The following is a 22981-nucleotide window of genomic DNA, read 5'->3' as shown; positions in this document are numbered from 1 at the left end:
CTTCCGCTGCGCCACTCTGCTTATGGTGGAGGATGCTCAGAGTTGAAGTCTAATTACTGCCTGCCTTCTGGTCTATGTCATGTAATTTATCAGCCATTTCTTATCTGTTGGCAACTAAATTATTCTTGGTGCTTTGCAAATGTTTGTTTTTGTTGAAAATCATGTCTCTGTGGCGCAATCGGTTAGCGCGTTCGGCTGTTAACCGAAAGGTTGGTGGTTCGAGTCCACCCAGGGACGTTGCACCCTTTTGCTTCAGTTGAAGAAGTTTTTGCATTTGTGCTAAGCATCTCCCTCAAGTAAAAGCCATTTTGCTGACGATGTTTTGAATTCACGAGACAAACTGGAGAAAAACCTTCTGGATGAGATAGGATAAACAAAACTTCCTTCGAGCCGGAATTGAACCAGCGACCTAAGGATTGCTAATTTAGAGCTACAGTCCTCCGCTCTACCAGCTGAGCTATCGAAGGATTGTTGAAAGCCCACTAGGTTTGGCCATGGGTGCCACGAGCAGGTGGTAAAAATGATTCATTCAACCCAGCGAAAAAGGAATTCAGCGGTAGTATTGGAGAATGCGGGCATCGATCCCGCTACCTCTCGCATGCTAAGCGAGCGCTCTACCACTTGAGCTAATCCCCCAAACCTGGCAAACATATCGTCAGTTTCACGTCACACCAGGTCACAATTTTCATATACAATCACACACGCCAGTGCAAGCTTTTTTTTTTTTTTTTTTTTTTTTAAGTGTGGATTCCATTTTTGCATACTGGAAGAACATTTAAGGAGTCTACAACGTGATTGGTGCCCTACAAATACAGTTGGGCAACTTTCTAGCAACCCCTTTCTATGTACATGGAGAATCAAATTGGGGACAGTGAAAAAAACTTGCATAGTTTGAAGAAAAAAGTTGCGATGTAGCACAATCCCAAAAGAGAACCATTGACCTTTTATGGCTTTGTTTGTTTATAGAAACTGCTGAGAGGTCGTGAAGGCCTTCTGGTCCTTTGGCACAAGTTGATCCAGGATTCAGGGTTTTGACCAGTAATTTTTGAGCCAAAACGCGTTTGCTTTTGACAGAAGCTACACCAACCAGCACAATACCAATGTTTACCTTGGCATTGCTTTTGTATTGCGGACTAACCCTACTAAGTTTCAAACAATAACTGATGAGCAGCAAATGGTTTAGATGAAGTGTTGAAAAAGCTAAGAACGCTTCTCTTCGTTTTTTTCTCCTTTTTGTGGTTGCTAAACTGTAAGAAGAGAGTAGAGCATGAGCTTGAACACAAAACATTAAAAGAGAATAAACGCAACACCAATGGTGAAAAAGCAAGCCATGCGTTGGCCGGGAATCGAACCCGGGTCAACTGCTTGGAAGGCAGCTATGCTCACCACTATACCACCAACGCTTACGTAAGCGCGCATTTTTTTTTTACATTTTCTGCAATAACAGTAAACGTTCTAGCAAATCCTTTCTAAGTACATGGAGAATCAAACTGGGGGAGAGTGAAAAAAGTTGTGATGTAGCACAATCCCAAGGAGAACCATTGACCTTTTATGGTTTGTTTATAGAAAATTTTGAGACGTCGTAAAGGCCTTCTGGTCCTTTAGCAGCATGAGTTGAACTGGGATTCAGGGTTTTAACCAGTGTTTTTTTGAGCCAAAAGGGTTTGCTGTAGACAGGGGCATTTAGATGAAATGTAATGATGAAGAGTATAAAACACAACCGTTTAGCAGAGGATGGTTTCGATCCATCGACCTCTGGGTTATGGGCCCAGCACGCTTCCGCTGCGCCACTCTGCTTATGGTGGAGGATGCTCAGAGTTGAAGTCTAATTACTGCCTGCCTTCTGGTCTATGTCATGTAATTTATCAGCCATTTCTTATCTGTTGGCAACTAAATTATTCTTGGTGCTTTGCAAATGTTTGTTTTTGTTGAAAATCATGTCTCTGTGGCGCAATCGGTTAGCGCGTTCGGCTGTTAACCGAAAGGTTGGTGGTTCGAGTCCACCCAGGGACGTTGCACCCTTTTGCTTCAGTTGAAGAAGTTTTTGCATTTGTGCTAAGCATCTCCCTCAAGTAAAAGCCATTTTGCTGACGATGTTTTGAATTCACGAGACAAACTGGAGAAAAACCTTCTGGATGAGATAGGATAAACAAAACTTCCTTCGAGCCGGAATTGAACCAGCGACCTAAGGATTGCTAATTTAGAGCTACAGTCCTCCGCTCTACCAGCTGAGCTATCGAAGGATTGTTGAAAGCCCACTAGGTTTGGCCATGGGTGCCACGAGCAGGTGGTAAAAATGATTCATTCAACCCAGCGAAAAAGGAATTCAGCGGTAGTATTGGAGAATGCGGGCATCGATCCCGCTACCTCTCGCATGCTAAGCGAGCGCTCTACCACTTGAGCTAATCCCCCAAACCTGGCAAACATATCGTCAGTTTCACGTCACACCAGGTCACAATTTTCATATACAATCACACACGCCAGTGCAAGCTTTTTTTTTTTTTTTTTTTTTTTTAAGTGTGGATTCCATTTTTGCATACTGGAAGAACATTTAAGGAGTCTACAACGTGATTGGTGCCCTACAAATACAGTTGGGCAACTTTCTAGCAACCCCTTTCTATGTACATGGAGAATCAAATTGGGGACAGTGAAAAAAACTTGCATAGTTTGAAGAAAAAAGTTGCGATGTAGCACAATCCCAAAAGAGAACCATTGACCTTTTATGGCTTTGTTTGTTTATAGAAACTGCTGAGAGGTCGTGAAGGCCTTCTGGTCCTTTGGCACAAGTTGATCCAGGATTCAGGGTTTTGACCAGTAATTTTTGAGCCAAAACGCGTTTGCTTTTGACAGAAGCTACACCAACCAGCACAATACCAATGTTTACCTTGGCATTGCTTTTGTATTGCGGACTAACCCTACTAAGTTTCAAACAATAACTGATGAGCAGCAAATGGTTTAGATGAAGTGTTGAAAAAGCTAAGAACGCTTCTCTTCGTTTTTTTCTCCTTTTTGTGGTTGCTAAACTGTAAGAAGAGAGTAGAGCATGAGCTTGAACACAAAACATTAAAAGAGAATAAACGCAACACCAATGGTGAAAAAGCAAGCCATGCGTTGGCCGGGAATCGAACCCGGGTCAACTGCTTGGAAGGCAGCTATGCTCACCACTATACCACCAACGCTTACGTAAGCGCGCATTTTTTTTTTACATTTTCTGCAATAACAGTAAACGTTCTAGCAAATCCTTTCTAAGTACATGGAGAATCAAACTGGGGGAGAGTGAAAAAAGTTGTGATGTAGCACAATCCCAAGGAGAACCATTGACCTTTTATGGTTTGTTTATAGAAAATTTTGAGACGTCGTAAAGGCCTTCTGGTCCTTTAGCAGCATGAGTTGAACTGGGATTCAGGGTTTTAACCAGTGTTTTTTTGAGCCAAAAGGGTTTGCTGTAGACAGGGGCATTTAGATGAAATGTAATGATGAAGAGTATAAAACACAACCGTTTAGCAGAGGATGGTTTCGATCCATCGACCTCTGGGTTATGGGCCCAGCACGCTTCCGCTGCGCCACTCTGCTTATGGTGGAGGATGCTCAGAGTTGAAGTCTAATTACTGCCTGCCTTCTGGTCTATGTCATGTAATTTATCAGCCATTTCTTATCTGTTGGCAACTAAATTATTCTTGGTGCTTTGCAAATGTTTGTTTTTGTTGAAAATCATGTCTCTGTGGCGCAATCGGTTAGCGCGTTCGGCTGTTAACCGAAAGGTTGGTGGTTCGAGTCCACCCAGGGACGTTGCACCCTTTTGCTTCAGTTGAAGAAGTTTTTGCATTTGTGCTAAGCATCTCCCTCAAGTAAAAGCCATTTTGCTGACGATGTTTTGAATTCACGAGACAAACTGGAGAAAAACCTTCTGGATGAGATAGGATAAACAAAACTTCCTTCGAGCCGGAATTGAACCAGCGACCTAAGGATTGCTAATTTAGAGCTACAGTCCTCCGCTCTACCAGCTGAGCTATCGAAGGATTGTTGAAAGCCCACTAGGTTTGGCCATGGGTGCCACGAGCAGGTGGTAAAAATGATTCATTCAACCCAGCGAAAAAGGAATTCAGCGGTAGTATTGGAGAATGCGGGCATCGATCCCGCTACCTCTCGCATGCTAAGCGAGCGCTCTACCACTTGAGCTAATCCCCCAAACCTGGCAAACATATCGTCAGTTTCACGTCACACCAGGTCACAATTTTCATATACAATCACACACGCCAGTGCAAGCTTTTTTTTTTTTTTTTTTTTTTTTAAGTGTGGATTCCATTTTTGCATACTGGAAGAACATTTAAGGAGTCTACAACGTGATTGGTGCCCTACAAATACAGTTGGGCAACTTTCTAGCAACCCCTTTCTATGTACATGGAGAATCAAATTGGGGACAGTGAAAAAAACTTGCATAGTTTGAAGAAAAAAGTTGCGATGTAGCACAATCCCAAAAGAGAACCATTGACCTTTTATGGCTTTGTTTGTTTATAGAAACTGCTGAGAGGTCGTGAAGGCCTTCTGGTCCTTTGGCACAAGTTGATCCAGGATTCAGGGTTTTGACCAGTAATTTTTGAGCCAAAACGCGTTTGCTTTTGACAGAAGCTACACCAACCAGCACAATACCAATGTTTACCTTGGCATTGCTTTTGTATTGCGGACTAACCCTACTAAGTTTCAAACAATAACTGATGAGCAGCAAATGGTTTAGATGAAGTGTTGAAAAAGCTAAGAACGCTTCTCTTCGTTTTTTTCTCCTTTTTGTGGTTGCTAAACTGTAAGAAGAGAGTAGAGCATGAGCTTGAACACAAAACATTAAAAGAGAATAAACGCAACACCAATGGTGAAAAAGCAAGCCATGCGTTGGCCGGGAATCGAACCCGGGTCAACTGCTTGGAAGGCAGCTATGCTCACCACTATACCACCAACGCTTACGTAAGCGCGCATTTTTTTTTTACATTTTCTGCAATAACAGTAAACGTTCTAGCAAATCCTTTCTAAGTACATGGAGAATCAAACTGGGGGAGAGTGAAAAAAGTTGTGATGTAGCACAATCCCAAGGAGAACCATTGACCTTTTATGGTTTGTTTATAGAAAATTTTGAGACGTCGTAAAGGCCTTCTGGTCCTTTAGCGGCATGAGTTGAACTGGGATTCAGGGTTTTAACCAGTGTTTTTTTGAGCCAAAAGGGTTTGCTGTAGACAGGGGCATTTAGATGAAATGTAATGATGAAGAGTATAAAACACAACCGTTTAGCAGAGGATGGTTTCGATCCATCGACCTCTGGGTTATGGGCCCAGCACGCTTCCGCTGCGCCACTCTGCTTATGGTGGAGGATGCTCAGAGTTGAAGTCTAATTACTGCCTGCCTTCTGGTCTATGTCATGTAATTTATCAGCCATTTCTTATCTGTTGGCAACTAAATTATTCTTGGTGCTTTGCAAATGTTTGTTTTTGTTGAAAATCATGTCTCTGTGGCGCAATCGGTTAGCGCGTTCGGCTGTTAACCGAAAGGTTGGTGGTTCGAGTCCACCCAGGGACGTTGCACCCTTTTGCTTCAGTTGAAGAAGTTTTTGCATTTGTGCTAAGCATCTCCCTCAAGTAAAAGCCATTTTGCTGACGATGTTTTGAATTCACGAGACAAACTGGAGAAAAACCTTCTGGATGAGATAGGATAAACAAAACTTCCTTCGAGCCGGAATTGAACCAGCGACCTAAGGATTGCTAATTTAGAGCTACAGTCCTCCGCTCTACCAGCTGAGCTATCGAAGGATTGTTGAAAGCCCACTAGGTTTGGCCATGGGTGCCACGAGCAGGTGGTAAAAATGATTCATTCAACCCAGCGAAAAAGGAATTCAGCGGTAGTATTGGAGAATGCGGGCATCGATCCCGCTACCTCTCGCATGCTAAGCGAGCGCTCTACCACTTGAGCTAATCCCCCAAACCTGGCAAACATATCGTCAGTTTCACGTCACACCAGGTCACAATTTTCATATACAATCACACACGCCAGTGCAAGCTTTTTTTTTTTTTTTTTTTTTTTTAAGTGTGGATTCCATTTTTGCATACTGGAAGAACATTTAAGGAGTCTACAACGTGATTGGTGCCCTACAAATACAGTTGGGCAACTTTCTAGCAACCCCTTTCTATGTACATGGAGAATCAAATTGGGGACAGTGAAAAAAACTTGCATAGTTTGAAGAAAAAAGTTGCGATGTAGCACAATCCCAAAAGAGAACCATTGACCTTTTATGGCTTTGTTTGTTTATAGAAACTGCTGAGAGGTCGTGAAGGCCTTCTGGTCCTTTGGCACAAGTTGATCCAGGATTCAGGGTTTTGACCAGTAATTTTTGAGCCAAAACGCGTTTGCTTTTGACAGAAGCTACACCAACCAGCACAATACCAATGTTTACCTTGGCATTGCTTTTGTATTGCGGACTAACCCTACTAAGTTTCAAACAATAACTGATGAGCAGCAAATGGTTTAGATGAAGTGTTGAAAAAGCTAAGAACGCTTCTCTTCGTTTTTTTCTCCTTTTTGTGGTTGCTAAACTGTAAGAAGAGAGTAGAGCATGAGCTTGAACACAAAACATTAAAAGAGAATAAACGCAACACCAATGGTGAAAAAGCAAGCCATGCGTTGGCCGGGAATCGAACCCGGGTCAACTGCTTGGAAGGCAGCTATGCTCACCACTATACCACCAACGCTTACGTAAGCGCGCATTTTTTTTTTACATTTTCTGCAATAACAGTAAACGTTCTAGCAAATCCTTTCTAAGTACATGGAGAATCAAACTGGGGGAGAGTGAAAAAAGTTGTGATGTAGCACAATCCCAAGGAGAACCATTGACCTTTTATGGTTTGTTTATAGAAAATTTTGAGACGTCGTAAAGGCCTTCTGGTCCTTTAGCAGCATGAGTTGAACTGGGATTCAGGGTTTTAACCAGTGTTTTTTTGAGCCAAAAGGGTTTGCTGTAGACAGGGGCATTTAGATGAAATGTAATGATGAAGAGTATAAAACACAACCGTTTAGCAGAGGATGGTTTCGATCCATCGACCTCTGGGTTATGGGCCCAGCACGCTTCCGCTGCGCCACTCTGCTTATGGTGGAGGATGCTCAGAGTTGAAGTCTAATTACTGCCTGCCTTCTGGTCTATGTCATGTAATTTATCAGCCATTTCTTATCTGTTGGCAACTAAATTATTCTTGGTGCTTTGCAAATGTTTGTTTTTGTTGAAAATCATGTCTCTGTGGCGCAATCGGTTAGCGCGTTCGGCTGTTAACCGAAAGGTTGGTGGTTCGAGTCCACCCAGTGACGTTGCACCCTTTTGCTTCAGTTGAAGAAGTTTTTGCATTTGTGCTAAGCATCTCCCTCAAGTAAAAGCCATTTTGCTGACGATGTTTTGAATTCACGAGACAAACTGGAGAAAAACCTTCTGGATGAGATAGGATAAACAAAACTTCCTTCGAGCCGGAATTGAACCAGCGACCTAAGGATTGCTAATTTAGAGCTACAGTCCTCCGCTCTACCAGCTGAGCTATCGAAGGATTGTTGAAAGCCCACTAGGTTTGGCCATGGGTGCCACGAGCAGGTGGTAAAAATGATTCATTCAACCCAGCGAAAAAGGAATTCAGCGGTAGTATTGGAGAATGCGGGCATCGATCCCGCTACCTCTCGCATGCTAAGCGAGCGCTCTACCACTTGAGCTAATCCCCCAAACCTGGCAAACATATCGTCAGTTTCACGTCACACCAGGTCACAATTTTCATATACAATCACACATGCCAGTGCAAGCTTTTTTTTTTTTTTTTTTTTTTTTAATTGTGGATTCCATTTTTGCATACTGGAAGAACATTTAAGGAGTCTACAACGTGATTGGTGCCCTACAAATACAGTTGGGCAACTTTCTAGCAACCCCTTTCTATGTACATGGAGAATCAAATTGGGGACAGTGAAAAAAACTTGCATAGTTTGAAGAAAAAAGTTGCGATGTAGCACAATCCCAAAAGAGAACCATTGACCTTTTATGGCTTTGTTTGTTTATAGAAACTGCTGAGAGGTCGTGAAGGCCTTCTGGTCCTTTGGCACAAGTTGATCCAGGATTCAGGGTTTTGACCAGTAATTTTTGAGCCAAAACGCGTTTGCTTTTGACAGAAGCTACACCAACCAGCACAATACCAATGTTTACCTTGGCATTGCTTTTGTATTGCGGACTAACCCTACTAAGTTTCAAACAATAACTGATGAGCAGCAAATGGTTTAGATGAAGTGTTGAAAAAGCTAAGAACGCTTCTCTTCGTTTTTTTCTCCTTTTTGTGGTTGCTAAACTGTAAGAAGAGAGTAGAGCATGAGCTTGAACACAAAACATTAAAAGAGAATAAACGCAACACCAATGGTGAAAAAGCAAGCCATGCGTTGGCCGGGAATCGAACCCGGGTCAACTGCTTGGAAGGCAGCTATGCTCACCACTATACCACCAACGCTTACGTAAGCGCGCATTTTTTTTTTACATTTTCTGCAATAACAGTAAACGTTCTAGCAAATCCTTTCTAAGTACATGGAGAATCAAACTGGGGGAGAGTGAAAAAAGTTGTGATGTAGCACAATCCCAAGGAGAACCATTGACCTTTTATGGTTTGTTTATAGAAAATTTTGAGACGTCGTAAAGGCCTTCTGGTCCTTTAGCAGCATGAGTTGAACTGGGATTCAGGGTTTTAACCAGTGTTTTTTTGAGCCAAAAGGGTTTGCTGTAGACAGGGGCATTTAGATGAAATGTAATGATGAAGAGTATAAAACACAACCGTTTAGCAGAGGATGGTTTCGATCCATCGACCTCTGGGTTATGGGCCCAGCACGCTTCCGCTGCGCCACTCTGCTTATGGTGGAGGATGCTCAGAGTTGAAGTCTAATTACTGCCTGCCTTCTGGTCTATGTCATGTAATTTATCAGCCATTTCTTATCTGTTGGCAACTAAATTATTCTTGGTGCTTTGCAAATGTTTGTTTTTGTTGAAAATCATGTCTCTGTGGCGCAATCGGTTAGCGCGTTCGGCTGTTAACCGAAAGGTTGGTGGTTCGAGTCCACCCAGGGACGTTGCACCCATTTGCTTCAGTTGAAGAAGTTTTTGCATTTGTGCTAAGCATCTCCCTCAAGTAAAAGCCATTTTGCTGACGATGTTTTGAATTCACGAGACAAACTGGAGAAAAACCTTCTGGATGAGATAGGATAAACAAAACTTCCTTCGAGCCGGAATTGAACCAGCGACCTAAGGATTGCTAATTTAGAGCTACAGTCCTCCGCTCTACCAGCTGAGCTATCGAAGGATTGTTGAAAGCCCACTAGGTTTGGCCATGGGTGCCACGAGCAGGTGGTAAAAATGATTCATTCAACCCAGCGAAAAAGGAATTCAGCGGTAGTATTGGAGAATGCGGGCATCGATCCCGCTACCTCTCGCATGCTAAGCGAGCGCTCTACCACTTGAGCTAATCCCCCAAACCTGGCAAACATATCGTCAGTTTCACGTCACACCAGGTCACAATTTTCATATACAATCACACATGCCAGTGCAAGCTTTTTTTTTTTTTTTTTTTTTTTAATTGTGGATTCCATTTTTGCATACTGGAAGAACATTTAAGGAGTCTACAACGTGATTGGTGCCCTACAAATACAGTTGGGCAACTTTCTAGCAACCCCTTTCTATGTACATGGAGAATCAAATTGGGGACAGTGAAAAAAACTTGCATAGTTTGAAGAAAAAAGTTGCGATGTAGCACAATCCCAAAAGAGAACCATTGACCTTTTATGGCTTTGTTTGTTTATAGAAACTGCTGAGAGGTCGTGAAGGCCTTCTGGTCCTTTGGCACAAGTTGATCCAGGATTCAGGGTTTTGACCAGTAATTTTTGAGCCAAAACGCGTTTGCTTTTGACAGAAGCTACACCAACCAGCACAATACCAATGTTTACCTTGGCATTGCTTTTGTATTGCGGACTAACCCTACTAAGTTTCAAACAATAACTGATGAGCAGCAAATGGTTTAGATGAAGTGTTGAAAAAGCTAAGAACGCTTCTCTTCGTTTTTTTCTCCTTTTTGTGGTTGCTAAACTGTAAGAAGAGAGTAGAGCATGAGCTTGAACACAAAACATTAAAAGAGAATAAACGCAACACCAATGGTGAAAAAGCAAGCCATGCGTTGGCCGGGAATCGAACCCGGGTCAACTGCTTGGAAGGCAGCTATGCTCACCACTATACCACCAACGCTTACGTAAGCGCGCATTTTTTTTTTACATTTTCTGCAATAACAGTAAACGTTCTAGCAAATCCTTTCTAAGTACATGGAGAATCAAACTGGGGGAGAGTGAAAAAAGTTGTGATGTAGCACAATCCCAAGGAGAACCATTGACCTTTTATGGTTTGTTTATAGAAAATTTTGAGACGTCGTAAAGGCCTTCTGGTCCTTTAGCGGCATGAGTTGAACTGGGATTCAGGGTTTTAACCAGTGTTTTTTTGAGCCAAAAGGGTTTGCTGTAGACAGGGGCATTTAGATGAAATGTAATGATGAAGAGTATAAAACACAACCGTTTAGCAGAGGATGGTTTCGATCCATCGACCTCTGGGTTATGGGCCCAGCACGCTTCCGCTGCGCCACTCTGCTTATGGTGGAGGATGCTCAGAGTTGAAGTCTAATTACTGCCTGCCTTCTGGTCTATGTCATGTAATTTATCAGCCATTTCTTATCTGTTGGCAACTAAATTATTCTTGGTGCTTTGCAAATGTTTGTTTTTGTTGAAAATCATGTCTCTGTGGCGCAATCGGTTAGCGCGTTCGGCTGTTAACCGAAAGGTTGGTGGTTCGAGTCCACCCAGGGACGTTGCACCCTTTTGCTTCAGTTGAAGAAGTTTTTGCATTTGTGCTAAGCATCTCCCTCAAGTAAAAGCCATTTTGCTGACGATGTTTTGAATTCACGAGACAAACTGGAGAAAAACCTTCTGGATGAGATAGGATAAACAAAACTTCCTTCGAGCCGGAATTGAACCAGCGACCTAAGGATTGCTAATTTAGAGCTACAGTCCTCCGCTCTACCAGCTGAGCTATCGAAGGATTGTTGAAAGCCCACTAGGTTTGGCCATGGGTGCCACGAGCAGGTGGTAAAAATGATTCATTCAACCCAGCGAAAAAGGAATTCAGCGGTAGTATTGGAGAATGCGGGCATCGATCCCGCTACCTCTCGCATGCTAAGCGAGCGCTCTACCACTTGAGCTAATCCCCCAAACCTGGCAAACATATCGTCAGTTTCACGTCACACCAGGTCACAATTTTCATATACAATCACACATGCCAGTGCAAGCTTTTTTTTTTTTTTTTTTTTTTTTAATTGTGGATTCCATTTTTGCATACTGGAAGAACATTTAAGGAGTCTACAACGTGATTGGTGCCCTACAAATACAGTTGGGCAACTTTCTAGCAACCCCTTTCTATGTACATGGAGAATCAAATTGGGGACAGTGAAAAAAACTTGCATAGTTTGAAGAAAAAAGTTGCGATGTAGCACAATCCCAAAAGAGAACCATTGACCTTTTATGGCTTTGTTTGTTTATAGAAACTGCTGAGAGGTCGTGAAGGCCTTCTGGTCCTTTGGCACAAGTTGATCCAGGATTCAGGGTTTTGACCAGTAATTTTTGAGCCAAAACGCGTTTGCTTTTGACAGAAGCTACACCAACCAGCACAATACCAATGTTTACCTTGGCATTGCTTTTGTATTGCGGACTAACCCTACTAAGTTTCAAACAATAACTGATGAGCAGCAAATGGTTTAGATGAAGTGTTGAAAAAGCTAAGAACGCTTCTCTTCGTTTTTTTCTCCTTTTTGTGGTTGCTAAACTGTAAGAAGAGAGTAGAGCATGAGCTTGAACACAAAACATTAAAAGAGAATAAACGCAACACCAATGGTGAAAAAGCAAGCCATGCGTTGGCCGGGAATCGAACCCGGGTCAACTGCTTGGAAGGCAGCTATGCTCACCACTATACCACCAACGCTTACGTAAGCGCGCATTTTTTTTTTTACATTTTCTGCAATAACAGTAAACGTTCTAGCAAATCCTTTCTAAGTACATGGAGAATCAAACTGGGGGAGAGTGAAAAAAGTTGTGATGTAGCACAATCCCAAGGAGAACCATTGACCTTTTATGGTTTGTTTATAGAAAATTTTGAGACGTCGTAAAGGCCTTCTGGTCCTTTAGCGGCATGAGTTGAACTGGGATTCAGGGTTTTAACCAGTGTTTTTTTGAGCCAAAAGGGTTTGCTGTAGACAGGGGCATTTAGATGAAATGTAATGATGAAGAGTATAAAACACAACCGTTTAGCAGAGGATGGTTTCGATCCATCGACCTCTGGGTTATGGGCCCAGCACGCTTCCGCTGCGCCACTCTGCTTATGGTGGAGGATGCTCAGAGTTGAAGTCTAATTACTGCCTGCCTTCTGGTCTATGTCATGTAATTTATCAGCCATTTCTTATCTGTTGGCAACTAAATTATTCTTGGTGCTTTGCAAATGTTTGTTTTTGTTGAAAATCATGTCTCTGTGGCGCAATCGGTTAGCGCGTTCGGCTGTTAACCGAAAGGTTGGTGGTTCGAGTCCACCCAGGGACGTTGCACCCTTTTGCTTCAGTTGAAGAAGTTTTTGCATTTGTGCTAAGCATCTCCCTCAAGTAAAAGCCATTTTGCTGACGATGTTTTGAATTCACGAGACAAACTGGAGAAAAACCTTCTGGATGAGATAGGATAAACAAAACTTCCTTCGAGCCGGAATTGAACCAGCGACCTAAGGATTGCTAATTTAGAGCTACAGTCCTCCGCTCTACCAGCTGAGCTATCGAAGGATTGTTGAAAGCCCACTAGGTTTGGCCATGGGTGCCACGAGCAGGTGGTAAAAATGATTCATTCAACCCAGCGAAAAAGGAATTCAGCGGTAGTATTGGAGAATGCGGGCATCGATCCCGCTACCTCTCGCATGCTAAGCGAGCGCTCTACCACTTGAGCTAATCCCCCAAACCTGGCAAACATATCGTCAGTTTCACGTCACACCAGGTCACAATTTTCATATACAATCACACATGCCAGTGCAAGCTTTTTTTTTTTTTTTTTTTTTTTTTTTTTTTTAAATTGTGGATTCCATTTTTGCATACTGGAAGAACATTTAAGGAGTCTACAACGTGATTGGTGCCCTACAAATACAGTTGGGCAACTTTCTAGCAACCCCTTTCTATGTACATGGAGAATCAAATTGGGGACAGTGAAAAAAACTTGCATAGTTTGAAGAAAAAAGTTGCGATGTAGCACAATCCCAAAAGAGAACCATTGACCTTTTATGGCTTTGTTTGTTTATAGAAACTGCTGAGAGGTCGTGAAGGCCTTCTGGTCCTTTGGCACAAGTTGATCCAGGATTCAGGGTTTTGACCAGTAATTTTTGAGCCAAAACGCGTTTGCTTTTGACAGAAGCTACACCAACCAGCACAATACCAATGTTTACCTTGGCATTGCTTTTGTATTGCGGACTAACCCTACTAAGTTTCAAACAATAACTGATGAGCAGCAAATGGTTTAGATGAAGTGTTGAAAAAGCTAAGAACGCTTCTCTTCGTTTTTTTCTCCTTTTTGTGGTTGCTAAACTGTAAGAAGAGAGTAGAGCATGAGCTTGAACACAAAACATTAAAAGAGAATAAACGCAACACCAATGGTGAAAAAGCAAGCCATGCGTTGGCCGGGAATCGAACCCGGGTCAACTGCTTGGAAGGCAGCTATGCTCACCACTATACCACCAACGCTTACGTAAGCGCGCATTTTTTTTTTTACATTTTCTGCAATAACAGTAAACGTTCTAGCAAATCCTTTCTAAGTACATGGAGAATCAAACTGGGGGAGAGTGAAAAAAGTTGTGATGTAGCACAATCCCAAGGAGAACCATTGACCTTTTATGGTTTGTTTATAGAAAATTTTGAGACATCGTAAAGGCCTTCTGGTCCTTTAGCGGCATGAGTTGAACTGGGATTCAGGGTTTTAACCAGTGTTTTTTTGAGCCAAAAGGGTTTGCTGTAGACAGGGGCATTTAGATGAAATGTAATGATGAAGAGTATAAAACACAACCGTTTAGCAGAGGATGGTTTCGATCCATCGACCTCTGGGTTATGGGCCCAGCACGCTTCCGCTGCGCCACTCTGCTTATGGTGGAGGATGCTCAGAGTTGAAGTCTAATTACTGCCTGCCTTCTGGTCTATGTCATGTAATTTATCAGCCATTTCTTATCTGTTGGCAACTAAATTATTCTTGGTGCTTTGCAAATGTTTGTTTTTGTTGAAAATCATGTCTCTGTGGCGCAATCGGTTAGCGCGTTCGGCTGTTAACCGAAAGGTTGGTGGTTCGAGTCCACCCAGGGACGTTGCACCCTTTTGCTTCAGTTGAAGAAGTTTTTGCATTTGTGCTAAGCATCTCCCTCAAGTAAAAGCCATTTTGCTGACGATGTTTTGAATTCACGAGACAAACTGGAGAAAAACCTTCTGGATGAGATAGGATAAACAAAACTTCCTTCGAGCCGGAATTGAACCAGCGACCTAAGGATTGCTAATTTAGAGCTACAGTCCTCCGCTCTACCAGCTGAGCTATCGAAGGATTGTTGAAAGCCCACTAGGTTTGGCCATGGGTGCCACGAGCAGGTGGTAAAAATGATTCATTCAACCCAGCGAAAAAGGAATTCAGCGGTAGTATTGGAGAATGCGGGCATCGATCCCGCTACCTCTCGCATGCTAAGCGAGCGCTCTACCACTTGAGCTAATCCCCCAAACCTGGCAAACATATCGTCAGTTTCACGTCACACCAGGTCACAATTTTCATATACAATCACACATGCCAGTGCAAGCTTTTTTTTTTTTTTTTTTTTTTTTTAAATTGTGGATTCCATTTTTGCATACTGGAAGAACATTTAAGGAGTCTACAACGTGATTGGTGCCCTACAAATACAGTTGGGCAACTTTCTAGCAACCCCTTTCTATGTACATGGAGAATCAAATTGGGGACAGTGAAAAAAACTTGCATAGTTTGAAGAAAAAAGTTGCGATGTAGCACAATCCCAAAAGAGAACCATTGACCTTTTATGGCTTTGTTTGTTTATAGAAACTGCTGAGAGGTCGTGAAGGCCTTCTGGTCCTTTGGCACAAGTTGATCCAGGATTCAGGGTTTTGACCAGTAATTTTTGAGCCAAAACGCGTTTGCTTTTGACAGAAGCTACACCAACCAGCACAATACCAATGTTTACCTTGGCATTGCTTTTGTATTGCGGACTAACCCTACTAAGTTTCAAACAATAACTGATGAGCAGCAAATGGTTTAGATGAAGTGTTGAAAAAGCTAAGAACGCTTCTCTTCGTTTTTTTCTCCTTTTTGTGGTTGCTAAACTGTAAGAAGAGAGTAGAGCATGAGCTTGAACACAAAACATTAAAAGAGAATAAACGCAACACCAATGGTGAAAAAGCAAGCCATGCGTTGGCCGGGAATCGAACCCGGGTCAACTGCTTGGAAGGCAGCTATGCTCACCACTATACCACCAACGCTTACGTAAGCGCGCATTTTTTTTTTTACATTTTCTGCAATAACAGTAAACGTTCTAGCAAATCCTTTCTAAGTACATGGAGAATCAAACTGGGGGAGAGTGAAAAAAGTTGTGATGTAGCACAATCCCAAGGAGAACCATTGACCTTTTATGGTTTGTTTATAGAAAATTTTGAGACGTCGTAAAGGCCTTCTGGTCCTTTAGCGGCATGAGTTGAACTGGGATTCAGGGTTTTAACCAGTGTTTTTTTGAGCCAAAAGGGTTTGCTGTAGACAGGGGCATTTAGATGAAATGTAATGATGAAGAGTATAAAACACAACCGTTTAGCAGAGGATGGTTTCGATCCATCGACCTCTGGGTTATGGGCCCAGCACGCTTCCGCTGCGCCACTCTGCTTATGGTGGAGGATGCTCAGAGTTGAAGTCTAATTACTGCCTGCCTTCTGGTCTATGTCATGTAATTTATCAGCCATTTCTTATCTGTTGGCAACTAAATTATTCTTGGTGCTTTGCAAATGTTTGTTTTTGTTGAAAATCATGTCTCTGTGGCGCAATCGGTTAGCGCGTTTGGCTGTTAACCGAAAGGTTGGTGGTTCGAGTCCACCCAGGGACGTTGCACCCTTTTGCTTCAGTTGAAGAAGTTTTTGCATTTGTGCTAAGCATCTCCCTCAAGTAAAAGCCATTTTGCTGACGATGTTTTGAATTCACGAGACAAACTGGAGAAAAACCTTCTGGATGAGATAGGATAAACAAAACTTCCTTCGAGCCGGAATTGAACCAGCGACCTAAGGATTGCTAATTTAGAGCTACAGTCCTCCGCTCTACCAGCTGAGCTATCGAAGGATTGTTGAAAGCCCACTAGGTTTGGCCATGGGTGCCACGAGCAGGTGGTAAAAATGATTCATTCAACCCAGCGAAAAAGGAATTCAGCGGTAGTATTGGAGAATGCGGGCATCGATCCCGCTACCTCTCGCATGCTAAGCGAGCGCTCTACCACTTGAGCTAATCCCCCAAACCTGGCAAACATATCGTCAGTTTCACGTCACACCAGGTCACAATTTTCATATACAATCACACATGCCAGTGCAAGCTTTTTTTTTTTTTTTTTTTTTTTTAAATTGTGGATTCCATTTTTGCATACTGGAAGAACATTTAAGGAGTCTACAACGTGATTGGTGCCCTACAAATACAGTTGGGCAACTTTCTAGCAACCCCTTTCTATGTACATGGAGAATCAAATTGGGGACAGTGAAAAAAACTTGCATAGTTTGAAGAAAAAAGTTGCGATGTAGCACAATCCCAAAAGAGAACCATTGACCTTTTATGGCTTTGTTTGTTTATAGAAACTGCTGAGAGGTCGTGAAGGCCTTCTGGTCCTTTGGCACAAGTTGATCCAGGATTCAGGGTTTTGACCAGTAATTTTTGAGCCAAAACGCGTTTGCTTTTGACAGAAGCTACACCAACCAGCACAATACCAATGTTTACCTTGGCATTGCTTTTGTATTGCGGACTAACCCTACTAAGTTTCAAACAATAACTGATGAGCAGCAAATGGTTTAGATGAAGTGTTGAAAAAGCTAAGAACGCTTCTCTTCGTTTTTTTCTCCTTTTTGTGGTTGCTAAACTGTAAGAAGAGAGTAGAGCATGAGCTTGAACACAAAACATTAAAAGAGAATAAACGCAACACCAATGGTGAAAAAGCAAGCCATGCGTTGGCCGGGAATCGAACCCGGGTCAACTGCTTGGAAGGCAGCTATGCTCACCACTATACCACCAACGCTTACGTAAGCGCGCATTTTTTTTTTACATTTTCTGCAATAACAGTAAACGTTCTAGCAAATCCTTTCTAAGTACATGGAGAATCAAACTGGGGGAGAGTGAAAAAAGTTGTGATGTAGCACAATCCCAAGGAGAACCATTGACCTTTTATGGTTTGTTTATAGAAAATTTTGAGACGTCGTAAAGGCCTTCTGGTCCTTTAGCGGCATGAGTTGAACTGGGATTCAGGGTTTTAACCAGTGTTTTTTTGAGCCAAAAGGGTTTGCTGTAGACAGGGGCATTTAGATGAAATGTAATGATGAAGAGTATAAAACACAACCGTTTAGCAGAGGATGGTTTCGATCCATCGACCTCTGGGTTATGGGCCCAGCACGCTTCCGCTGCGCCACTCTGCTTATGGTGGAGGATGCTCAGAGTTGAAGTCTAATTACTGCCTGCCTTCTGGTCTATGTCATGTAATTTATCAGCCATTTCTTATCTGTTGGCAACTAAATTATTCTTGGTGCTTTGCAAATGTTTGTTTTTGTTGAAAATCATGTCTCTGTGGCGCAATCGGTTAGCGCGTTCGGCTGTTAACCGAAAGGTTGGTGGTTCGAGTCCACCCAGGGACGTTGCACCCTTTTGCTTCAGTTGAAGAAGTTTTTGCATTTGTGCTAAGCATCTCCCTCAAGTAAAAGCCATTTTGCTGACGATGTTTTGAATTCACGAGACAAACTGGAGAAAAACCTTCTGGATGAGATAGGATAAACAAAACTTCCTTCGAGCCGGAATTGAACCAGCGACCTAAGGATTGCTAATTTAGAGCTACAGTCCTCCGCTCTACCAGCTGAGCTATCGAAGGATTGTTGAAAGCCCACTAGGTTTGGCCATGGGTGCCACGAGCAGGTGGTAAAAATGATTCATTCAACCCAGCGAAAAAGGAATTCAGCGGTAGTATTGGAGAATGCGGGCATCGATCCCGCTACCTCTCGCATGCTAAGCGAGCGCTCTACCACTTGAGCTAATCCCCCAAACCTGGCAAACATATCGTCAGTTTCACGTCACACCAGGTCACAATTTTCATATACAATCACACATGCCAGTGCAAGCTTTTTTTTTTTTTTTTTTTTTTTTTTTAAATTGTGGATTCCATTTTTGCATACTGGAAGAACATTTAAGGAGTCTACAACGTGATTGGTGCCCTACAAATACAGTTGGGCAACTTTCTAGCAACCCCTTTCTATGTACATGGAGAATCAAATTGGGGACAGTGAAAAAAACTTGCATAGTTTGAAGAAAAAAGTTGCGATGTAGCACAATCCCAAAAGAGAACCATTGACCTTTTATGGCTTTGTTTGTTTATAGAAACTGCTGAGAGGTCGTGAAGGCCTTCTGGTCCTTTGGCACAAGTTGATCCAGGATTCAGGGTTTTGACCAGTAATTTTTGAGCCAAAACGCGTTTGCTTTTGACAGAAGCTACACCAACCAGCACAATACCAATGTTTACCTTGGCATTGCTTTTGTATTGCGGACTAACCCTACTAAGTTTCAAACAATAACTGATGAGCAGCAAATGGTTTAGATGAAGTGTTGAAAAAGCTAAGAACGCTTCTCTTCGTTTTTTTCTCCTTTTTGTGGTTGCTAAACTGTAAGAAGAGAGTAGAGCATGAGCTTGAACACAAAACATTAAAAGAGAATAAACGCAACACCAATGGTGAAAAAGCAAGCCATGCGTTGGCCGGGAATCGAACCCGGGTCAACTGCTTGAAAGGCAGCTATGCTCACCACTATACCACCAACGCTTACGTAAGCGCGCATTTTTTTTTTACATTTTCTGCAATAACAGTAAACGTTCTAGCAAATCCTTTCTAAGTACATGGAGAATCAAACTGGGGGAGAGTGAAAAAAGTTGTGATGTAGCACAATCCCAAGGAGAACCATTGACCTTTTATGGTTTGTTTATAGAAAATTTTGAGACGTCGTAAAGGCCTTCTGGTCCTTTAGCGGCATGAGTTGAACTGGGATTCAGGGTTTTAACCAGTGTTTTTTTGAGCCAAAAGGGTTTGCTGTAGACAGGGGCATTTAGATGAAATGTAATGATGAAGAGTATAAAACACAACCGTTTAGCAGAGGATGGTTTCGATCCATCGACCTCTGGGTTATGGGCCCAGCACGCTTCCGCTGCGCCACTCTGCTTATGGTGGAGGATGCTCAGAGTTGAAGTCTAATTACTGCCTGCCTTCTGGTCTATGTCATGTAATTTATCAGCCATTTCTTATCTGTTGGCAACTAAATTATTCTTGGTGCTTTGCAAATGTTTGTTTTTGTTGAAAATCATGTCTCTGTGGCGCAATCGGTTAGCGCGTTCGGCTGTTAACCGAAAGGTTGGTGGTTCGAGTCCACCCAGGGACGTTGCACCCTTTTGCTTCAGTTGAAGAAGTTTTTGCATTTGTGCTAAGCATCTCCCTCAAGTAAAAGCCATTTTGCTGACGATGTTTTGAATTCACGAGACAAACTGGAGAAAAACCTTCTGGATGAGATAGGATAAACAAAACTTCCTTCGAGCCGGAATTGAACCAGCGACCTAAGGATTGCTAATTTAGAGCTACAGTCCTCCGCTCTACCAGCTGAGCTATCGAAGGATTGTTGAAAGCCCACTAGGTTTGGCCATGGGTGCCACGAGCAGGTGGTAAAAATGATTCATTCAACCCAGCGAAAAAGGAATTCAGCGGTAGTATTGGAGAATGCGGGCATCGATCCCGCTACCTCTCGCATGCTAAGCGAGCGCTCTACCACTTGAGCTAATCCCCCAAACCTGGCAAACATATCGTCAGTTTCACGTCACACCAGGTCACAATTTTCATATACAATCACACATGCCAGTGCAAGCTTTTTTTTTTTTTTTTTTTTTTTTAAATTGTGGATTCCATTTTTGCATACTGGAAGAACATTTAAGGAGTCTACAACGTGATTGGTGCCCTACAAATACAGTTGGGCAACTTTCTAGCAACCCCTTTCTATGTACATGGAGAATCAAATTGGGGACAGTGAAAAAAACTTGCATAGTTTGAAGAAAAAAGTTGCGATGTAGCACAATCCCAAAAGAGAACCATTGACCTTTTATGGCTTTGTTTGTTTATAGAAACTGCTGAGAGGTCGTGAAGGCCTTCTGGTCCTTTGGCACAAGTTGATCCAGGATTCAGGGTTTTGACCAGTAATTTTTGAGCCAAAACGCGTTTGCTTTTGACAGAAGCTACACCAACCAGCACAATACCAATGTTTACCTTGGCATTGCTTTTGTATTGCGGACTAACCCTACTAAGTTTCAAACAATAACTGATGAGCAGCAAATGGTTTAGATGAAGTGTTGAAAAAGCTAAGAACGCTTCTCTTCGTTTTTTTCTCCTTTTTGTGGTTGCTAAACTGTAAGAAGAGAGTAGAGCATGAGCTTGAACACAAAACATTAAAAGAGAATAAACGCAACACCAATGGTGAAAAAGCAAGCCATGCGTTGGCCGGGAATCGAACCCGGGTCAACTGCTTGGAAGGCAGCTATGCTCACCACTATACCACCAACGCTTACGTAAGCGCGCATTTTTTTTTTTACATTTTCTGCAATAACAGTAAACGTTCTAGCAAATCCTTTCTAAGTACATGGAGAATCAAACTGGGGGAGAGTGAAAAAAGTTGTGATGTAGCACAATCCCAAGGAGAACCATTGACCTTTTATGGTTTGTTTATAGAAAATTTTGAGACATCGTAAAGGCCTTCTGGTCCTTTAGCGGCATGAGTTGAACTGGGATTCAGGGTTTTAACCAGTGTTTTTTTGAGCCAAAAGGGTTTGCTGTAGACAGGGGCATTTAGATGAAATGTAATGATGAAGAGTATAAAACACAACCGTTTAGCAGAGGATGGTTTCGATCCATCGACCTCTGGGTTATGGGCCCAGCACGCTTCCGCTGCGCCACTCTGCTTATGGTGGAGGATGCTCAGAGTTGAAGTCTAATTACTGCCTGCCTTCTGGTCTATGTCATGTAATTTATCAGCCATTTCTTATCTGTTGGCAACTAAATTATTCTTGGTGCTTTGCAAATGTTTGTTTTTGTTGAAAATCATGTCTCTGTGGCGCAATCGGTTAGCGCGTTCGGCTGTTAACCGAAAGGTTGGTGGTTCGAGTCCACCCAGGGACGTTGCACCCTTTTGCTTCAGTTGAAGAAGTTTTTGCATTTGTGCTAAGCATCTCCCTCAAGTAAAAGCCATTTTGCTGACGATGTTTTGAATTCACGAGACAAACTGGAGAAAAACCTTCTGGATGAGATAGGATAAACAAAACTTCCTTCGAGCCGGAATTGAACCAGCGACCTAAGGATTGCTAATTTAGAGCTACAGTCCTCCGCTCTACCAGCTGAGCTATCGAAGGATTGTTGAAAGCCCACTAGGTTTGGCCATGGGTGCCACGAGCAGGTGGTAAAAATGATTCATTCAACCCAGCGAAAAAGGAATTCAGCGGTAGTATTGGAGAATGCGGGCATCGATCCCGCTACCTCTCGCATGCTAAGCGAGCGCTCTACCACTTGAGCTAATCCCCCAAACCTGGCAAACATATCGTCAGTTTCACGTCACACCAGGTCACAATTTTCATATACAATCACACATGCCAGTGCAAGCTTTTTTTTTTTTTTTTTTTTTTTTTTTTTTTTTTTTTTAAATTGTGGATTCCATTTTTGCATACTGGAAGAACATTTAAGGAGTCTACAACGTGATTGGTGCCCTACAAATACAGTTGGGCAACTTTCTAGCAACCCCTTTCTATGTACATGGAGAATCAAATTGGGGACAGTGAAAAAAACTTGCATAGTTTGAAGAAAAAAGTTGCGATGTAGCACAATCCCAAAAGAGAACCATTGACCTTTTATGGCTTTGTTTGTTTATAGAAACTGCTGAGAGGTCGTGAAGGCCTTCTGGTCCTTTGGCACAAGTTGATCCAGGATTCAGGGTTTTGACCAGTAATTTTTGAGCCAAAACGCGTTTGCTTTTGACAGAAGCTACACCAACCAGCACAATACCAATGTTTACCTTGGCATTGCTTTTGTATTGCGGACTAACCCTACTAAGTTTCAAACAATAACTGATGAGCAGCAAATGGTTTAGATGAAGTGTTGAAAAAGCTAAGAACGCTTCTCTTCGTTTTTTTCTCCTTTTTGTGGTTGCTAAACTGTAAGAAGAGAGTAGAGCATGAGCTTGAACACAAAACATTAAAAGAGAATAAACGCAACACCAATGGTGAAAAAGCAAGCCATGCGTTGGCCGGGAATCGAACCCGGGTCAACTGCTTGGAAGGCAGCTATGCTCACCACTATACCACCAACGCTTACGTAAGCGCGCATTTTTTTTTTACATTTTCTGCAATAACAGTAAACGTTCTAGCAAATCCTTTCTAAGTACATGGAGAATCAAACTGGGGGAGAGTGAAAAAAGTTGTGATGTAGCACAATCCCAAGGAGAACCATTGACCTTTTATGGTTTGTTTATAGAAAATTTTGAGACGTCGTAAAGGCCTTCTGGTCCTTTAGCGGCATGAGTTGAACTGGGATTCAGGGTT

General features: G+C 42.4%; 50 non-coding genes across 50 annotated transcripts; 11 read left to right on the top strand and 39 right to left on the bottom strand.

Annotated features, from left to right (window-relative positions):
• The first annotated feature begins 163 nt into the window (after window positions 1–163).
• TRNAN-GUU (transfer RNA asparagine (anticodon GUU)) lies at window positions 164–237 on the top strand. The gene has a single exon. It is a non-coding gene; the product is annotated as a tRNA-Asn (tRNA).
• Window positions 238–381: 144 nt separating this feature from the next.
• On the bottom strand, window positions 382–467 carry TRNAY-GUA (transfer RNA tyrosine (anticodon GUA)). The gene is given in 2 exon segments: window positions 382–417; window positions 431–467. It is a non-coding gene; the product is annotated as a tRNA-Tyr (tRNA).
• A 96-nt stretch (window positions 468–563) lies between these two features.
• On the bottom strand, window positions 564–636 carry TRNAA-AGC (transfer RNA alanine (anticodon AGC)). The gene has a single exon. It is a non-coding gene; the product is annotated as a tRNA-Ala (tRNA).
• A 695-nt stretch (window positions 637–1331) lies between these two features.
• TRNAG-UCC (transfer RNA glycine (anticodon UCC)) lies at window positions 1332–1403 on the bottom strand. The gene has a single exon. It is a non-coding gene; the product is annotated as a tRNA-Gly (tRNA).
• A 536-nt stretch (window positions 1404–1939) lies between these two features.
• Window positions 1940–2013, top strand: TRNAN-GUU (transfer RNA asparagine (anticodon GUU)). The gene has a single exon. It is a non-coding gene; the product is annotated as a tRNA-Asn (tRNA).
• Window positions 2014–2157: 144 nt separating this feature from the next.
• On the bottom strand, window positions 2158–2243 carry TRNAY-GUA (transfer RNA tyrosine (anticodon GUA)). The gene is given in 2 exon segments: window positions 2158–2193; window positions 2207–2243. It is a non-coding gene; the product is annotated as a tRNA-Tyr (tRNA).
• Window positions 2244–2339: 96 nt separating this feature from the next.
• TRNAA-AGC (transfer RNA alanine (anticodon AGC)) lies at window positions 2340–2412 on the bottom strand. The gene has a single exon. It is a non-coding gene; the product is annotated as a tRNA-Ala (tRNA).
• Window positions 2413–3107: 695 nt separating this feature from the next.
• On the bottom strand, window positions 3108–3179 carry TRNAG-UCC (transfer RNA glycine (anticodon UCC)). Its single transcript has one exon. It is a non-coding gene; the product is annotated as a tRNA-Gly (tRNA).
• Window positions 3180–3715: 536 nt separating this feature from the next.
• On the top strand, window positions 3716–3789 carry TRNAN-GUU (transfer RNA asparagine (anticodon GUU)). The gene has a single exon. It is a non-coding gene; the product is annotated as a tRNA-Asn (tRNA).
• Window positions 3790–3933: 144 nt separating this feature from the next.
• Window positions 3934–4019, bottom strand: TRNAY-GUA (transfer RNA tyrosine (anticodon GUA)). The gene is given in 2 exon segments: window positions 3934–3969; window positions 3983–4019. It is a non-coding gene; the product is annotated as a tRNA-Tyr (tRNA).
• Window positions 4020–4115: 96 nt separating this feature from the next.
• TRNAA-AGC (transfer RNA alanine (anticodon AGC)) lies at window positions 4116–4188 on the bottom strand. Its single transcript has one exon. It is a non-coding gene; the product is annotated as a tRNA-Ala (tRNA).
• A 695-nt stretch (window positions 4189–4883) lies between these two features.
• On the bottom strand, window positions 4884–4955 carry TRNAG-UCC (transfer RNA glycine (anticodon UCC)). The gene has a single exon. It is a non-coding gene; the product is annotated as a tRNA-Gly (tRNA).
• A 536-nt stretch (window positions 4956–5491) lies between these two features.
• Window positions 5492–5565, top strand: TRNAN-GUU (transfer RNA asparagine (anticodon GUU)). The gene has a single exon. It is a non-coding gene; the product is annotated as a tRNA-Asn (tRNA).
• A 144-nt stretch (window positions 5566–5709) lies between these two features.
• Window positions 5710–5795, bottom strand: TRNAY-GUA (transfer RNA tyrosine (anticodon GUA)). Its single transcript is given in 2 exon segments — window positions 5710–5745; window positions 5759–5795. It is a non-coding gene; the product is annotated as a tRNA-Tyr (tRNA).
• A 96-nt stretch (window positions 5796–5891) lies between these two features.
• TRNAA-AGC (transfer RNA alanine (anticodon AGC)) lies at window positions 5892–5964 on the bottom strand. Its single transcript has one exon. It is a non-coding gene; the product is annotated as a tRNA-Ala (tRNA).
• Window positions 5965–6659: 695 nt separating this feature from the next.
• On the bottom strand, window positions 6660–6731 carry TRNAG-UCC (transfer RNA glycine (anticodon UCC)). Its single transcript has one exon. It is a non-coding gene; the product is annotated as a tRNA-Gly (tRNA).
• Window positions 6732–7485: 754 nt separating this feature from the next.
• Window positions 7486–7571, bottom strand: TRNAY-GUA (transfer RNA tyrosine (anticodon GUA)). Its single transcript is given in 2 exon segments — window positions 7486–7521; window positions 7535–7571. It is a non-coding gene; the product is annotated as a tRNA-Tyr (tRNA).
• Window positions 7572–7667: 96 nt separating this feature from the next.
• Window positions 7668–7740, bottom strand: TRNAA-AGC (transfer RNA alanine (anticodon AGC)). The gene has a single exon. It is a non-coding gene; the product is annotated as a tRNA-Ala (tRNA).
• A 695-nt stretch (window positions 7741–8435) lies between these two features.
• Window positions 8436–8507, bottom strand: TRNAG-UCC (transfer RNA glycine (anticodon UCC)). The gene has a single exon. It is a non-coding gene; the product is annotated as a tRNA-Gly (tRNA).
• A 536-nt stretch (window positions 8508–9043) lies between these two features.
• On the top strand, window positions 9044–9117 carry TRNAN-GUU (transfer RNA asparagine (anticodon GUU)). The gene has a single exon. It is a non-coding gene; the product is annotated as a tRNA-Asn (tRNA).
• Window positions 9118–9261: 144 nt separating this feature from the next.
• Window positions 9262–9347, bottom strand: TRNAY-GUA (transfer RNA tyrosine (anticodon GUA)). Its single transcript is given in 2 exon segments — window positions 9262–9297; window positions 9311–9347. It is a non-coding gene; the product is annotated as a tRNA-Tyr (tRNA).
• A 96-nt stretch (window positions 9348–9443) lies between these two features.
• Window positions 9444–9516, bottom strand: TRNAA-AGC (transfer RNA alanine (anticodon AGC)). The gene has a single exon. It is a non-coding gene; the product is annotated as a tRNA-Ala (tRNA).
• A 694-nt stretch (window positions 9517–10210) lies between these two features.
• TRNAG-UCC (transfer RNA glycine (anticodon UCC)) lies at window positions 10211–10282 on the bottom strand. The gene has a single exon. It is a non-coding gene; the product is annotated as a tRNA-Gly (tRNA).
• A 536-nt stretch (window positions 10283–10818) lies between these two features.
• Window positions 10819–10892, top strand: TRNAN-GUU (transfer RNA asparagine (anticodon GUU)). The gene has a single exon. It is a non-coding gene; the product is annotated as a tRNA-Asn (tRNA).
• A 144-nt stretch (window positions 10893–11036) lies between these two features.
• On the bottom strand, window positions 11037–11122 carry TRNAY-GUA (transfer RNA tyrosine (anticodon GUA)). Its single transcript is given in 2 exon segments — window positions 11037–11072; window positions 11086–11122. It is a non-coding gene; the product is annotated as a tRNA-Tyr (tRNA).
• Window positions 11123–11218: 96 nt separating this feature from the next.
• Window positions 11219–11291, bottom strand: TRNAA-AGC (transfer RNA alanine (anticodon AGC)). Its single transcript has one exon. It is a non-coding gene; the product is annotated as a tRNA-Ala (tRNA).
• Window positions 11292–11986: 695 nt separating this feature from the next.
• TRNAG-UCC (transfer RNA glycine (anticodon UCC)) lies at window positions 11987–12058 on the bottom strand. Its single transcript has one exon. It is a non-coding gene; the product is annotated as a tRNA-Gly (tRNA).
• A 537-nt stretch (window positions 12059–12595) lies between these two features.
• Window positions 12596–12669, top strand: TRNAN-GUU (transfer RNA asparagine (anticodon GUU)). Its single transcript has one exon. It is a non-coding gene; the product is annotated as a tRNA-Asn (tRNA).
• Window positions 12670–12813: 144 nt separating this feature from the next.
• Window positions 12814–12899, bottom strand: TRNAY-GUA (transfer RNA tyrosine (anticodon GUA)). Its single transcript is given in 2 exon segments — window positions 12814–12849; window positions 12863–12899. It is a non-coding gene; the product is annotated as a tRNA-Tyr (tRNA).
• A 96-nt stretch (window positions 12900–12995) lies between these two features.
• TRNAA-AGC (transfer RNA alanine (anticodon AGC)) lies at window positions 12996–13068 on the bottom strand. The gene has a single exon. It is a non-coding gene; the product is annotated as a tRNA-Ala (tRNA).
• Window positions 13069–13772: 704 nt separating this feature from the next.
• Window positions 13773–13844, bottom strand: TRNAG-UCC (transfer RNA glycine (anticodon UCC)). The gene has a single exon. It is a non-coding gene; the product is annotated as a tRNA-Gly (tRNA).
• A 537-nt stretch (window positions 13845–14381) lies between these two features.
• TRNAN-GUU (transfer RNA asparagine (anticodon GUU)) lies at window positions 14382–14455 on the top strand. The gene has a single exon. It is a non-coding gene; the product is annotated as a tRNA-Asn (tRNA).
• Window positions 14456–14599: 144 nt separating this feature from the next.
• Window positions 14600–14685, bottom strand: TRNAY-GUA (transfer RNA tyrosine (anticodon GUA)). The gene is given in 2 exon segments: window positions 14600–14635; window positions 14649–14685. It is a non-coding gene; the product is annotated as a tRNA-Tyr (tRNA).
• A 96-nt stretch (window positions 14686–14781) lies between these two features.
• Window positions 14782–14854, bottom strand: TRNAA-AGC (transfer RNA alanine (anticodon AGC)). Its single transcript has one exon. It is a non-coding gene; the product is annotated as a tRNA-Ala (tRNA).
• A 697-nt stretch (window positions 14855–15551) lies between these two features.
• Window positions 15552–15623, bottom strand: TRNAG-UCC (transfer RNA glycine (anticodon UCC)). Its single transcript has one exon. It is a non-coding gene; the product is annotated as a tRNA-Gly (tRNA).
• Window positions 15624–16378: 755 nt separating this feature from the next.
• On the bottom strand, window positions 16379–16464 carry TRNAY-GUA (transfer RNA tyrosine (anticodon GUA)). The gene is given in 2 exon segments: window positions 16379–16414; window positions 16428–16464. It is a non-coding gene; the product is annotated as a tRNA-Tyr (tRNA).
• A 96-nt stretch (window positions 16465–16560) lies between these two features.
• Window positions 16561–16633, bottom strand: TRNAA-AGC (transfer RNA alanine (anticodon AGC)). Its single transcript has one exon. It is a non-coding gene; the product is annotated as a tRNA-Ala (tRNA).
• A 696-nt stretch (window positions 16634–17329) lies between these two features.
• Window positions 17330–17401, bottom strand: TRNAG-UCC (transfer RNA glycine (anticodon UCC)). Its single transcript has one exon. It is a non-coding gene; the product is annotated as a tRNA-Gly (tRNA).
• Window positions 17402–17937: 536 nt separating this feature from the next.
• Window positions 17938–18011, top strand: TRNAN-GUU (transfer RNA asparagine (anticodon GUU)). Its single transcript has one exon. It is a non-coding gene; the product is annotated as a tRNA-Asn (tRNA).
• A 144-nt stretch (window positions 18012–18155) lies between these two features.
• TRNAY-GUA (transfer RNA tyrosine (anticodon GUA)) lies at window positions 18156–18241 on the bottom strand. The gene is given in 2 exon segments: window positions 18156–18191; window positions 18205–18241. It is a non-coding gene; the product is annotated as a tRNA-Tyr (tRNA).
• A 96-nt stretch (window positions 18242–18337) lies between these two features.
• On the bottom strand, window positions 18338–18410 carry TRNAA-AGC (transfer RNA alanine (anticodon AGC)). Its single transcript has one exon. It is a non-coding gene; the product is annotated as a tRNA-Ala (tRNA).
• Window positions 18411–19109: 699 nt separating this feature from the next.
• TRNAE-UUC (transfer RNA glutamic acid (anticodon UUC)) lies at window positions 19110–19181 on the bottom strand. Its single transcript has one exon. It is a non-coding gene; the product is annotated as a tRNA-Glu (tRNA).
• Window positions 19182–19717: 536 nt separating this feature from the next.
• Window positions 19718–19791, top strand: TRNAN-GUU (transfer RNA asparagine (anticodon GUU)). The gene has a single exon. It is a non-coding gene; the product is annotated as a tRNA-Asn (tRNA).
• A 144-nt stretch (window positions 19792–19935) lies between these two features.
• Window positions 19936–20021, bottom strand: TRNAY-GUA (transfer RNA tyrosine (anticodon GUA)). The gene is given in 2 exon segments: window positions 19936–19971; window positions 19985–20021. It is a non-coding gene; the product is annotated as a tRNA-Tyr (tRNA).
• Window positions 20022–20117: 96 nt separating this feature from the next.
• On the bottom strand, window positions 20118–20190 carry TRNAA-AGC (transfer RNA alanine (anticodon AGC)). Its single transcript has one exon. It is a non-coding gene; the product is annotated as a tRNA-Ala (tRNA).
• A 696-nt stretch (window positions 20191–20886) lies between these two features.
• TRNAG-UCC (transfer RNA glycine (anticodon UCC)) lies at window positions 20887–20958 on the bottom strand. Its single transcript has one exon. It is a non-coding gene; the product is annotated as a tRNA-Gly (tRNA).
• A 537-nt stretch (window positions 20959–21495) lies between these two features.
• TRNAN-GUU (transfer RNA asparagine (anticodon GUU)) lies at window positions 21496–21569 on the top strand. The gene has a single exon. It is a non-coding gene; the product is annotated as a tRNA-Asn (tRNA).
• A 144-nt stretch (window positions 21570–21713) lies between these two features.
• TRNAY-GUA (transfer RNA tyrosine (anticodon GUA)) lies at window positions 21714–21799 on the bottom strand. Its single transcript is given in 2 exon segments — window positions 21714–21749; window positions 21763–21799. It is a non-coding gene; the product is annotated as a tRNA-Tyr (tRNA).
• Window positions 21800–21895: 96 nt separating this feature from the next.
• On the bottom strand, window positions 21896–21968 carry TRNAA-AGC (transfer RNA alanine (anticodon AGC)). The gene has a single exon. It is a non-coding gene; the product is annotated as a tRNA-Ala (tRNA).
• A 710-nt stretch (window positions 21969–22678) lies between these two features.
• Window positions 22679–22750, bottom strand: TRNAG-UCC (transfer RNA glycine (anticodon UCC)). Its single transcript has one exon. It is a non-coding gene; the product is annotated as a tRNA-Gly (tRNA).
• Between the last annotated feature and the right edge of the window lie 231 nt (window positions 22751–22981).

This window comes from Ranitomeya imitator, chromosome 5 (assembly GCF_032444005.1).
Source record: "Ranitomeya imitator isolate aRanImi1 chromosome 5, aRanImi1.pri, whole genome shotgun sequence".
NCBI classification, from domain to species: domain Eukaryota; kingdom Metazoa; phylum Chordata; class Amphibia; order Anura; family Dendrobatidae; genus Ranitomeya; species Ranitomeya imitator.
This window is presented reverse-complemented; position numbering and strand designations above follow the sequence as displayed.